Source organism: Panthera pardus, unplaced genomic scaffold (assembly GCF_024362965.1).
Source record: "Panthera pardus isolate Hobbes unplaced genomic scaffold, ASM2436296v1 HiC_scaffold_2, whole genome shotgun sequence".
Lineage (NCBI taxonomy): Eukaryota > Metazoa > Chordata > Mammalia > Carnivora > Felidae > Panthera > Panthera pardus.
Genome location: NW_026526765.1, coordinates 80991891 through 81005655, shown reverse-complemented (window position 1 = coordinate 81005655; position 13765 = coordinate 80991891).

Genomic DNA, 13765 nt, shown 5'->3' with positions numbered 1-13765 from the left:
GGACAGTTAAACTTGTGGATCCTTTCCCAGAATAAGGGTGTTTTTTGTTTTTTTGGATAAAACTATAGGGTTACAGAAGAAACCAATTATGTTGATTGAAATAGTTATCAAAATATTTCTTCAATTTATAATATATATTTGATATTATGTATGATATAACATATTAAATAATAGGATCTATTGGCACATCTAATAACAATCATAATTTTAACTAGTGAAGAACATTAAGTGACTTTTGAGATACTTGAAACAATTAGAATGCAGTATAAAAGTAGCTTTTATGTTCCATTTATTTCATTGTAATTTGTTGCTTGCATTAATAATAGAAAATGCTCAATAGAAGTTAATGAATAGAAGTTAATAGAAGCTAATGAAAACAAAGATGAGATTTTTTTTTCTGCTCCAAAATCACAGATAGCTTGAATTTTATCCATGCATCTCCATAGCCACAAGACCTCAGATTAAGAACGTCTGTTCTTGATTATCAGACTTACTTGAAGTTCTAAATATAGTAATAAGGGAGAAGTAGGTATGTTCCCCAAAGATTAGCAATATGGACTTAAAATAACAAAATGGTACTAACCTTGGTGAAGCCAATGGAGGTTGAAAATCATAATCTGTAACACAAATAGACCAGGATGATGAGTAATGGTGGAAGAAACCTAGGAGTTGTGGGAAGCTAATTATGAGTAGGGTTTCAAAGGAATGGAAGAGCAGAGAAAAACCCGGCTATTTCAGGCTTCTAATGAAAAAACATTATGTTATTGAAAAGGGGAGAGTGAGCTTTTCTCTTAACTTAGTGAAACCCAAATGTACCAGCCTCAACAACCAATGACTACAAAATATTATCTTATTTCCCCTAAATAACCCAAGTGATGTGAGCTCTAGTCTCACAGACCAGCCTGATTGCCTCAAAATTGGTACCACTCTCAAATGTTCCACCGACTTTTCCTGTGTTCCAAAGGGTGCCGTTTTGAGGATATGCAGGATGGAGCATGTCTTGTGTGTTCTTTCATTTGGGCTTTCTGCAAAGCCACCACATGTTGCCTCTGTTGTCAGTGACTTTTATGAAATTGATGTACAAAGATGTTTAACCATCTTTCCGATCTGGTGTTGGAAGGCAGGGGTCCTTTCTGTACCCTTAGCTACTCAGTCCAAAGCAAAAACCAGTTCTTCTAATTCTACACAGCAGAGACCAGGCTGCAAGTTTCCACAAACTTCACCCAACATGAGAGTGGACCAGAGTGATGTTGGGAAGTATAATTTATATCTGTGGCAGAGCTTCTAGGACCAGCCATGTCTCAGGGTGACTAAAGGGATGATTTCTCACTTGCTAGCTCAGTCTGGGAATATTTAAATTCTCCCAAGAAGCTTCAAGGGAGAAGAGAGGTTTTCATCTCTCCAGTAAAAGTGTCATTCTCCAGAGTCCCCACATTTCTAGTTCAGACCCCGCCTGGGACTGACACTGGGAATGCCATATGTGGAAGACCCTAGTCTACCCACAGAAATTGTCCTATAATTTATTAGTTCAGCATCTAAATAGTCTGAATTATTTAGTCCTAAATAACGTCATTACTAGGAATTCCAGTGTAGAGCCTGTTTATTTTTTTGGTTTCTTGTCCAGCATGTGAAGTTCATATCTGCATATAATTTTTATAGTCTTTAAATTCAAGTCTTCTGCAAACAACTGCTGTGACAAGGATAAACATCTTCATGTCTTTTACCCATTTTCTAATTGGATGGCTTGTTTTTTCACTGTTGAGTTTTAAGAGTTCTTTATATACCCTAGTTACCAGTCCTTTGCCAAATATATAATTTGCAAATATTTTCTTACAGTATGTAGCTTGTCTTTTTATCCCATGTGGTCTTTTGCAGAGCAAAAGTTTTCATTTTTGTGAGGCCCAATTTATCAGTTTTCCCTCTTATGGATTGTACTTTTGGTGTCAAGCCTAAGAACTCTTTACTTAGACCTCAATCCCAAATATTTTCTCCTGTTTTTTACTAACAATGAAAAGGTAACAGGGGTTCCTGGGTGGCTCAGTCAGTTAAGAGTACAACTCTTGATTCCAGCTCAGGTCACGATCTTATGGTTTGTGAGTTCGAGCCCTGCAATGGGCTCTGTGCTGACTGCACTGAGCCTGCTTGGGATTCTCCCTCTTCCTCCTCTCTCTGCTCCTCCCCCACTGGTGCTCATGCTCTAGCTCTCAAAATAAATAAATACACTTTTTTTTTAAAAGAAAAGGTAACACGATTTTACATTTAAATCCATCATCCATTTTGGGTTAATTTTGGTATAAAATGTGAGGTTTAGGTCAAAGTTCGTATTTATTTACTTTCCTATAGATGTCTAACAGCTCCAGCACCATTGATTGAAAAGGCTTTCCTTTTCTCATTAAATTGCTTTTCACCTTTGTCAAAAGTCAGCTGGACATATTTGTGTGAGTCTGTTTCTAGGTTTTCTATTCTTTTCTGTTAATCTGTGTGTCTGTCACTCCACAAAGACCACACACTTTCATTGTAGCTGCACAATGAATCTTGAAATTGGGTAGATTGATTTATCCTCCATTATTATTGTTTTAAAATTTTGGTTTTCTAGCTATTCTAGTTTCTTTGTCTTTTCACATACATTTTATAAAGAATAAGCTTGCCTGTATCTATAAAAATTCTGTCTGGGAATTGGATTAAACCTATACCGTTGACCCTTGAACAACATGGGTTTGAACTGCTCACATGCACTTAGACACATTTTTTTTAATAAAGATAGTATAGTACTCTAACTGTATTTTTTTTTTGGTATGATTTTCTTAATAACATTTTCTCTTCTCCAGTTTACTTTAAGAATATAGTATATAATACATATAGCATAGAAATATTTGTTAATGGTCTCTTTTTGTTATGGGTTAGGCTTCCTATCAACAGTAAGCTATTTGTGGCTAAGTTTTTGGAAAGTTAAAAGTTGTATGTGGAAGGAATCAGCATCCCTAATTCCTGCATTGTTCAAGGATCAACTGTGTATGAATTTAAGAAGTAACATCTTTACTATGTTGCAATTTCCAGTCCATGAACACAGTATGTCTTTCCATATATCTAAATCTGCTTTGATTTCTTTAATCAACATTTTACCATTTTCATCATACATATACAAATACAATACAGTACCATAGTGTTAAATTTACACATAAGTATGTCATTTTTTGAATGATTGTACTTGGTATTGTATATTTATAATTTTGGTGTTCATACTTGTACATATAAATGAAGTTGATTTTCTGAATGTTAAGTTTGTATCCTGTGACCTTTCTGAATTCACATAGTATTTCTAGAAGTTTTCTTTTTTATCCTTTTTAATTTTATTTTTTATTTTTTAAAATTTACATACAAATTAGTTAGCATATAGTGAAATAATGATTTCAGGAGTAGATTCCTTTAATGTCCCATACCCATTTATCCCATCCCCCCTCCCACAACCCTTCCAGCAACCCTCAGTTTGTTCTCCATATTTATGAGTCTCTTGGGTTTTGTCCCCCTCCCTGTTTTTATATTATTTTTGTTTCCCTTCCTTTATGTTCATCCGTTTCGTCTCCTAAAGTCCTCATATGAGTGAAGTCATATGATTTTTGTCTTTCTCTGACTAATTTCACTTAGCATGATACCCTCCAGTTCCATCCATGTAGTTGGAAATGGCAAGATTTCATTCTTTTTGATTGCCGAGTAATACTCCATTGCATGCATATATATATATATATATATATATATATATACATATATATATATATATATATATGTATATATATATATATATATATATATATACACACACACACACACACCACATCTTCTTTATCCATTCATCCATCAATGGACATTTGGGCTCTTTCCATACTTTGGCTATTGTTGATAGTGCTGCTATCAACATGGGGGTGCATGTGTCCCTTCGAAACAGCACACCTGTATCCCTTGGATAAATGCATAGTAGTGCAATTGCTGGGTCGTAGGGTAGTTCTATTTTTAGTTTTTTGAGGAACCTCCATACTGTTTTCCAGAGTGGCTGCACCAGCTTGCATTGCCACCAACAATGCAAGAGAGATCCTCTTTCTCCGCATCCTTGCCAACATCTGTTGTTGCCTGCGTTGTTAATGTTAGCCATTCTGACAGGCGTAAGGTGGTATCTCATTGTGGTTTTGATTTGTATTTCCCTGATGATGAGTGATGTTGAGCATTTTTTCATGTATCGATTGGCCATCTGGATGTCTTCCTTGGAAAAGTGTCTATTCATGTCTTTCACCTATTTCTTCACTGGATTATTTGTGTTTTGGGTGTTGAGTTTGATAAGTTCTTTATAGATTTTGGATACTAACCCTTTATCTGATATGTCATTTGCAAATATCTTCTCCAATTCTGTCGGTTGGCTTTCAGTTTTGCTGATTGTTTCCTTCGCTGTGCAGAAGCTTTTTATTTTGATGAGGTCCCAGTAGTTCATTTTTGCTTTTGTTTCCCTTACCTCCAGAGACATGTTGAGTAAGAAGTTGCTGCGGCCAAGATCAAAGAGGTTTTTGTCTACTGTCTCCCCAAGGATTTTGATGGCTTCCTGTTTTACATTGAGGTCTTTCATCCATTTTGAGTTTATTTTTGTGGATGGTGTAAGAAAGTGGTCCAGGTTCATTCTTCTGCATGTTGCTGTCCAGTTTTCCCAGCACTACTTGCTGAAGAGACTGTCTTTATTCCATTGATATTCTTTCCTGCTTTGTCAAAGATTAGTTGGCCATAGGTTTGTGGGTCCATTTCTGGGTTCTCTATTCTGTTCCACTGATGTGAGTGTCTGTTCTTGTGCCAGTACCATACTGTCTTGATGATTAAAGCTTTTCTTATTAATTTCTTGAAATTTTCTATGTAGATAATTATGTTATCTGCAAATTGAGATAGTCTTATTAATCTTTCCTTGTGATCAGTATGCCTTTTAATTCCTTTTCTTTCTTTATTTTAATGGTTACAACTTCCACTATTATGTTGAATAAGAGTACATATTTCTTTGCATTATTCCTTTTTTTAATCTTTAAAATTTTTTTTAATGTTTATTTATTTTGAGAGAGACAGTGCGAGCAGAGGAAGGCAGAGATAGAGGGGGACACAGAATCTGAAGCAGGCTTCAGGCTCTGAGCTGTCAGCGCAGGGCCTGATGCGGTGCTCGAACTAACGAAACATAAGATCATGACCTGAGCCGAAGTTGGACGCTCAACCAACTGAGCCACCCAGGCGCCCCCTTTGCCTTATTCGTAATCTTTGAGGGAAGGCAGTTAGCCTTTCATCATTCAGTGTAATATTAAATTCATCAAGTTTAAGAAGTTCCTCTCTATTCCTACGTTTCTGAGAGTTTCTTTCATGAATGAGTGTTGGATTTTCTCAAATGTTTTTTCTCATCAAATGATATGATCATATAATTTTTTTCTTTAGACTATTAATATGGCAGATTGCACTGATTTTCAAATACTGAAGTAACCTTACATCCTTGGAATAAACTCTACTTTTTCATGGTATATAATTATATTTATTGCAGAATTCTAATTGCTAATGTTTTCTTAAGGACTTTTACATGTATTTTCATGAGTGATACTAGCCTGTAGTTTTCTTCTCTTATACTCACATTGTGTGTTATTTGGTTAATATTAGCTTCATAAATTTACTTGAGAGGGTTCTCATCTCTTCTGTTTTCTGGGACATTGTGTAAAACATTTTTAAATTCTCCTATAAATATTTGGAAGAATTCTCTAGTGAAAACATCTAGGACTGGCGATTTTTTTTTAATGTTTTTATTCATTTTTGAGACACAGAGAGACAGAGCATGAGCAGGGGAGGGGCAGAGAGAGGGAGACACAGAATCCGAAGCAGGCTCCAGGCTCTGAGCTTTCAGCACACAGCCGGACGTGGGTATGAAACTCATGGACTGTGAGATCATGACCTGAGCTGAAGTCGGACACTTAACCAACTGAGCCACCCAGGCACCCCAGGACTGGAGATTTTTTTTTTAGCTTTAATTATTTTTTTTTTTTTTTAGCTTTTAAGTGATGAATCTTTAGATCATGAAATAACCATTTACCGAATAATTGTTTGACAATACAAATTATCTATTTATAGTGGGTTAGTTGTGGTGCTTTGTACTTTTCAAACAGTTGGTCCATTGCTTGCAAATTGTTAGAATTATGTGTGTCCACTTATTCACAGTATTCCTGTACTATCCAGGGTCTGTCATGATATCCCTTTTTAAATTTCTGGTATTGGTAATATGTGGCTTCTCTTTTATTCCCTTGTCTGTCTTGTTAGAGATTTGTCAATTTTATTGATTTTTTCAGAGAATCAAATTTTTATTTATTTATTTATTTAATTTTTTTTTATTATATGAAATTTATTGTCAAATTAGTTTCCATACAACACCCAGTGCTCATCCCAAAAGATGCCCTCTTCAATGCCCATCACCTACCCTCCCCTCCCTCCCACCCCCCATCAACCCTCAGTTTGTTCTCAGTTTTTAAGAGTCTTTTATGCTTTGGCTCTCTCTCCCACTCTAACCTCTTTTTTTTCTTTTTTTTCCCTTCCCCTCCCCCATGGGTTTCTGTTAAGTTTCTCAGGATCCACATAAGAGTGAAAACATATGGTATCTGTCTTTCTCTGTATGGCTTATTTCACTTAGCATCACACTCTCCAGTTCCATCCATGTTGCTACAAAAGGCCATATTTCATTCTTTCTCATTGCCACGTAGTACTCCATTGTGTATATAAACCACAATTTCTTTATCCATTCATCAGTTGATGGACATTTAGGCTCTTTCCATAATTTGGCTATTGTTGAAAGTGCTGCTATAAACATTGGAGTACAAGTGCCCCTATGCATCAGTACTCCTGTATTCCTTGGGTAACTTCCTAGCAGTGCTATTGCTGGGTCAGAGGGTAGGTCTATTTTTAATTTTTTGAGGAACCTCCACACTGTTTTCCAGAGCAGCTGCACCAGTTTGCATTCCCACCAACAGTGCAAGAGGGTTCCCGTTTCTCCACATCCTCTCCAGCATCTATAGTCTCCTGATTTGTTCATTTTGGCCACTCTGACTGGCGTGAGGTGATATCTGAGTGTGGTTTTGATTTGTATTTCCCTGATGAGGAGTGACGTTGAGCATCTTTTCATGTGCCTGTTGGCCATCCGGATGTCTTCTTTAGAGAAGTGTCTATTCATGTTTTCTGCCCTGGAGAAAACCCATTTCTTCACTGGGTTATTTGTTTTTAGGGTGTGGAGTTTGGTGAGCTCTTTATAGATTTTGGATACTAGCCCTTTGTCCGATATGTCATTTGCAAATATCTTTTCCCATTCCGTTGGTTGCCTTTTAGTTTTGTTGGTTGTTTCCTTTGCTGTGCAGAAGCTTTTTATCTTCATAAGGTCCCAGTAGTTCATTTTTGCTTTTAATCCCCTTGCCTTTGGGGATGTGTCGAGTAAGAGATTGCTACGGCTGAGGTCAGAGAGGTCTTTTCCTGCTTTCTCCTCTAGGGTTTTGGTGGTGTCCTGTCTCACTTTCAGGTCCTTTATCCATTTTGAGTTTATTTTTGTCAATGGTGTGAGAAAGTGGTCTAGTTTCAATCTTCTGCATGTTGCTGTCCAGTTCTCCCAGCACCATTTGTTAAAGAGACTGTCTTTTTTTCCATTGGATATTCTTTCCCGCTTTGTCAAAGATTAGTTGACCATACGTTTGTGGGTCTAGTTCTGGGGTTTCTATTCTATTCCATTGGTCTCTGTGTCTGTTTTTGTGCCAATACCATGCTGTCTTGATGATGACAGCTTTGTAATAGAGGCTAAAGTCTGGGATTGTGATGCCTCCTACTTTGGTCTTCTTCTTCAAAATTACTTTGGCTATTCGGGGTCTTTTGTGGTTCCATATGAATTTTAGGATTGCTTGTTCTAGTTTCGAGAAGAATGCTGGTGCAGTTTTGATTGGGATTGTATTGAATGTGTAGACAGCTTTGGGTAGTGTTGACATTTTAACAATATTTATTCTTCCAACCCATTAGCACGGAATGTTTTTCCATTTCTTTGTCTCTTCTTCAATTTCCTTCATAAGTTTTCTATAGTTTTCAGCATACAGATCTTGTACATCTTTCGTTAGGTTTATTCCTAGGTATTTTATGCTTCTTGGTGCAATTGTGAATGGGATCGGTTTCTTTATTTGTCTTTCTGTTGCTTCATTGTTAGTGTATAAGAATGCAACTGATTTCTGTACATTGATTTTGTATCCTGCGAATTTGCTGAATTCATGTATCAGTTCTAGCAGACTTTTGGTGGAGTCTATCAGACTCCATGTATAATGTATACATGTATAATATCATGTCATCTGCAAAAAGTGAAAGCTTGACTTCATCTTTGCCAATTTTGATGCCTTTGGTTTCCTTTTGCTGTCTAATTGCTGATGCTAGCACTTCCAACACTCTGTTAAACAACAGCGGTGAGAGTGGACATCCCTGTCGTGTTCCTGATCTCAGGGAAAAAGCTCTCAGTTTTTCCCCATTGAGGATGATATTAGCTGTGGGCTTTTCATAAATGACTTTTATGATGTTTAAGTATGTCATTCTACCCCGACTTTCTCAAGGGTTTTTATTAAGAAAGGATGCCGAATTTTGTCAATTGCCTTTTCTGCATCGGTTGACAAGATCATATGGTTATCTTTTCTTTTATTAATGTCATGTATCACATTGATTGATTTGCGAATGTTGAACCAGCCCTGCATCCCAGGAATCAATCCCACTTGATCATGGTGAATAATTCTTTTTCCATGCTGTTGAATTCGATTTGCTAGTATCTTATTGAGAATTTTTGCATCCATATTCATCAGGGATATTGGCCTGTAGTTCTCTTTTTTTGCTGGGTCTCTGTCTGGTTTGGGAATCAAAGTCATGCTGGCTTCATAGAATGAGTCTGGGAGTTTTCCTTCCCTTTCTATTTTTTGGAACAGCATCTCTGCTTTAACTGTCTGGTAGAATTCCCCAGGGAAGCCATCTGGTCCTGGACTCATGTGTTGGGAGATTTTTGATGACTGATTCAATTTCTTCGCTGGTTATGGGTCTGTTCAAATTTTCTATTTCCTCCTGTTTGAGTTTTGGAAGTGTGTGGGTGGTTAGGAATTTGTCCATTTCTTCCAGGCTGTCCAGTTTGATGGTATATAATTTTTCACAGTATTCTCTGATAATTGCTTGTATTTCTGAGGGATTGGTTGTAATAATTCCATTTTCATTCATGATTTTATCTATTTGGGTTATATCCCTTTTCTTTTTGAGAAGCATGTCTAGAGGTTTATCAATTTTGTTTATTTTTTCAAAAAACCAACTCTTGGTTTCATTGATCTGCTCTACAGTTTTTTTAGATTCTATATTGTTTATCTCTGCTCTGATCTTTATTATTTCTCTTCTTCTGCTGGGTTTGGGGTGTCTTTGCTGTTCTGCTTCTATTTCCTTTAGGTGTGCTATTAGATTTTGTATTTAGGATTTTTCGTGTTTCTTGAGATAGCCCTGGATTGCAATGTATTTTCCTCTCAGGACTGCCTTCACTGCATCCCAAAGCGTTTGGATTGTTGTATTTTCATTTTCATTTGTTTCCATATATTTTTTAATTTCTTCTCTAATTGCCTGGTTGACCCATTCATTCTTTAGTAGGGTATTCTTTAACCTCCATGGTTTTGGAGGTTTTCCAGACTTTTTCCTGTGGTTGATTTCAAGCTTCATAGCATTGTGGTCTGAAAGTGTGCATGGTATGATCTCAATTCTTGTATACTTATGACGGGCTGTTTTGCAACCCAGAATGTGATCTATCTTGGAGAATGTGCCATGTGCACTGGAGAAGAAAGTATATTCTGTTGCTTTGGGATGCAGAGTTCTAAATATATCTGTCAAGTGCATCTGATCCAATGTATCATTCAGGGCCCTTGTTTCTTTATTGACCGTGTGTCTAGATGATCTATCCATTGCTGTGAGTGGCGTGTTAAAGTCCCCTGCAATTACCACATTCTTATCAGTAAGGTTGCTTATGTTGTGAGTAATTGTTTTATATATTTGGGGGCTCCCATATTCGGCACATAGAACATTTATAATTGTTAGCTCTTCCTGATGGATAGACCCTGTGATTATTATATAATGCCCTTCTTCACCTCTTGTTACAGCCTTTAATTTAAAGTCTAGTTTGTCTGATATAAGTGTGGTTACTCCAGCTTTCTTTTGACTTCCAGTAGCATGATAAATAGTTCTCCATCCCCTCACTTTCAATCTGAAGGTGTCCTCAGGTCTAAAATGAGTCTCTTGTAGACAGCAAATAGATGGGTCTTGTTTTTATCCATTCTGATACCCTATGTCTTTTGGTTGGTGCATTTAGTCCATTTACATTCAGTGTTATTATAGAAAGATATGGGTTTAGAGTCATTGTGATCCATAGGTTTCATGCTTGTAGCGATGTCTCTGGTACTTTGTCTCACAGGATCCCCCTTAGGATCTCTTGTAGGGCTGGTTTAGTGGAGACGAATTCCTTCAGTTTTTGTTTGTTTGGGAAGACCTTTATCTCTCCTTCTATTCTAAATGACAGACTTGCTGGATAAAGGATTCTCGGCTGCATATTTTTTTTTCTGTTCATCACATTGAAGATTTCCTGCCATTCCTTTCTGGCCTGCCAAGTTTCAGTAGAGAGATTGGTCACGAGTCCTATAGGTCTCCCTTTATATGTCAGAGCACGTTTATCCCTAGCTGCTTTCAGAATTTTCTCTTTATCCTTGTATTTTGCCAGTTTGACTATGGTATGTCGTGCAGAAGATCGATTCAAGTTATGTCTGAAGGGAGTTCTCTGTGCCTCCTGGATTTCAATGCCTTTTTCCTTCCCCAGATCCGGGAAGTTCTCAGCTATTATTTCTTCAAGTACACCTTCAGCACCTTTCCCTCTCTCTTCCTCCTCTGGAATACCAATTATGCATAGATTATTTCTCTTTATTGCATCACTTAATTCTCTAATTTTCCCCTCATACTCCTGGATTTTTTTATCTCTCTTTTTCTCAGCTTCTTCTTTTTCCATAACTTTATCTTCTAGCTCACCTATTCTCTCCTCTGCCTCTTCATTCCGAGCTGTGGTCATCTCCATTTTATTTTGCAGATCGTTAATAGCATTTTTTAGCTCCTCCTGGCTGTTCCTTAGTCCCTTGATCTGTAGCAAGAGATTCTCTGCTGTCCTTTATACTGTTTTCAAGCCCAGTGATTAATTTTATGACTATTATTCTAAATTCACTTTCTGTTATATTGTTTAAATCCTTTTTGATCAGTTCGTTAGCTGTCGTTATTTCCCGGAGGTTTTTTGAGGGCAATTCTTCCGTTTCGTCATTTGGATAGTCCCTGGAGTGGTGTGGAACTACGGGGCACTTCCCCTGTGCTGTCTTGAATAACTTGCATTGGTGGGCTGGCCCCAGTCAGACCTGATGTCTGCCCCCAGCCCACCGCTGGGGCCACAGTCAGACTGGTGTGTATTTTCTCTTCACCTCTCCTAGGGGCAGGATTTACTGTGGGGTGGCATGGCCTGTCTGGGCTACTTGCACACTACCAGGCTTGTGGTGCTGGGGATCTGGCATATTAGCTGGGGTGAATCGGCAAGGTGCACGGGGGCAGGAGGGGCAGGCTCAGCTTGCTTATCCTTCCGTGATCCACTTCGGGAGGGGCCCTGTGGCACCGGAAGTCAGACCCGCCGGAGGGATGGATCCGCAGAAGCACAGCGTTTGGTGTTTGCACGGTGCAAGCCAGTTCCCTGGCAGGAACCACTTCCCTTTGGGATTTTGGCTGGAGGATGGGTGAGGGAGATGGCGCTGGCGAGCACCTTTGTTCCCCGCCAAGCTGCGCTCTGTCGTCTGGGGCTCAACAACTCTCCCTCCAGTTGTACTCCAGCCCTCCTGCTCTCCGAGCAGAACTCTTAACTTATAAGCTTCCAGATGTTAAGTCCCGCTCGCTGACTGAACACACTCTGTCCGGCCCCTCTGCTTTTGCAAGCCAGACTCGGGGGCTCTGCTTGGCTGGCAGGCTGCCCCTCTGCCCTGGCTCCCTCCTGCCAGTCTGTGTAGCATGCACCACCTCTCCGCCCTTCCTACCCTCTTCCGTGGACCTCTCGTCTATGCTTGGCTCCGGAGAATCCATTCTGCTAGTCTTCTGGCAATTTTCTGGGTTATTTAGGCAGGTGTGGGTGGAATCTAAGTGATCCGCAGGATGCGGTGAGCTCAGTGTGCTCCTACACCGCCAGCTTTGAATCAAATTTTTATTTAGTTGATTTCTGTTTTTCTTTTAATTTCCTTCGTCTATTTAATTTTGGTTTATTTTTTTCTTCTTTTCCTAGGCTCTTAAAGTAGAAGCTTAGATTACTGATTTAAGACTTTTCCTCTTTTCTATTGTAAGCATTTAGTGCTATAAATTTTCCTCTCAGCGTTGCTTTAACAATGGCTCACAAGTGTTGATATGTTGTACTTTCATATTCATTCACTTCAATGTAATCTTTGATTTCTCTTGAGACATCTTTTTTGAGCCATAAATTGTTTTAAAATGTATTGTTTTTCTGTTATTGATTTCTAGTTTGCTTCCATTGTGGTCAGAGAACACAGTCTTATGTTAAATTCTATCAAATGTGTTGATAGTTGTTTTGTGACCTTATGTATGGTCTTTCTCAGCGTATGTTCTATCGTTTTTGAAAAGAATGTGAGTTCTGCTGTTGTTGGGTGGACCGTTTCATTTATGGAACATTTTGGTTGATGGTGTTATAGAATTTTCTGTATCCTTGCTGATTTTCTATCTGATTTCTGCCAATTGTTGAGAGAGGAATGCTAAAGTTTCTATAATTGTAGATTTGTCTGCTTCTTTCAATTCCACTAGTTTTTGCTTCAGTTATTTTGTAGTTTTGTTGTTTGGTGCTATACATATCCAGGACTGCCTTGTGCTCCTGGTAGACTGACCATTTTATCATTATGTCATATCATTGTCTGTGGTAAATCTTTGTTCTTAGGTCTACTTTATCTGTTATTAAAATTTTTTTTAACGTTTATTTATTTTTGAGACAGAGAGAGACAGAGCATGAACAGGGGAGGGGCAGAGAGAGAGGGAGACACAGAATCGGAAACAGGCTCCAGGCTCTGAGCTGTCAGCACAGAGCCTGACGCGGGGCTCGAACTCACAGACTGTGAGATCATGACCTGAGCCAAAGTCGGATGCTCAACTGACCGAGCCACCCAGGTGCCCCATACTTTATCTGTTATTAAAATGGCTATTCCTGCTTTCTTTTGATTAATGTTTGCACAATATATCTTTTTCCTATTCTTTTACTTTCAACCTACCTGTATTATATTTGAAGTGAGTTTCATGTAGACAGCATTTGGTTGGGTTATGTTTTTTAATTGACTCTGCCAATCTCTAAATAAGTGACGAACATGAGTACACAAAATTTGAAAGCTACCAAAAAGGACATGTTAAAAAGTCAACCTCCTCCCACCCTTTCCCCTTTTATATCTCCTTCCCAAGAGGCAACCATGTTCTCCAGTTGTCTTTTGTCTTATGTCCAAGCCAGTCTGCACACATGCAAGCATTTATAGAACTATAAATTTTTCCTTTAAAAAGAAAATACAAATAAAAAGTGTATATACTATTCTACCTCTCACTTTATGTGTGTGTGTGTGTATACCTTGGATAATTTCTATGTTGGTACATATTGCGCATACTGCCAACATTTAAA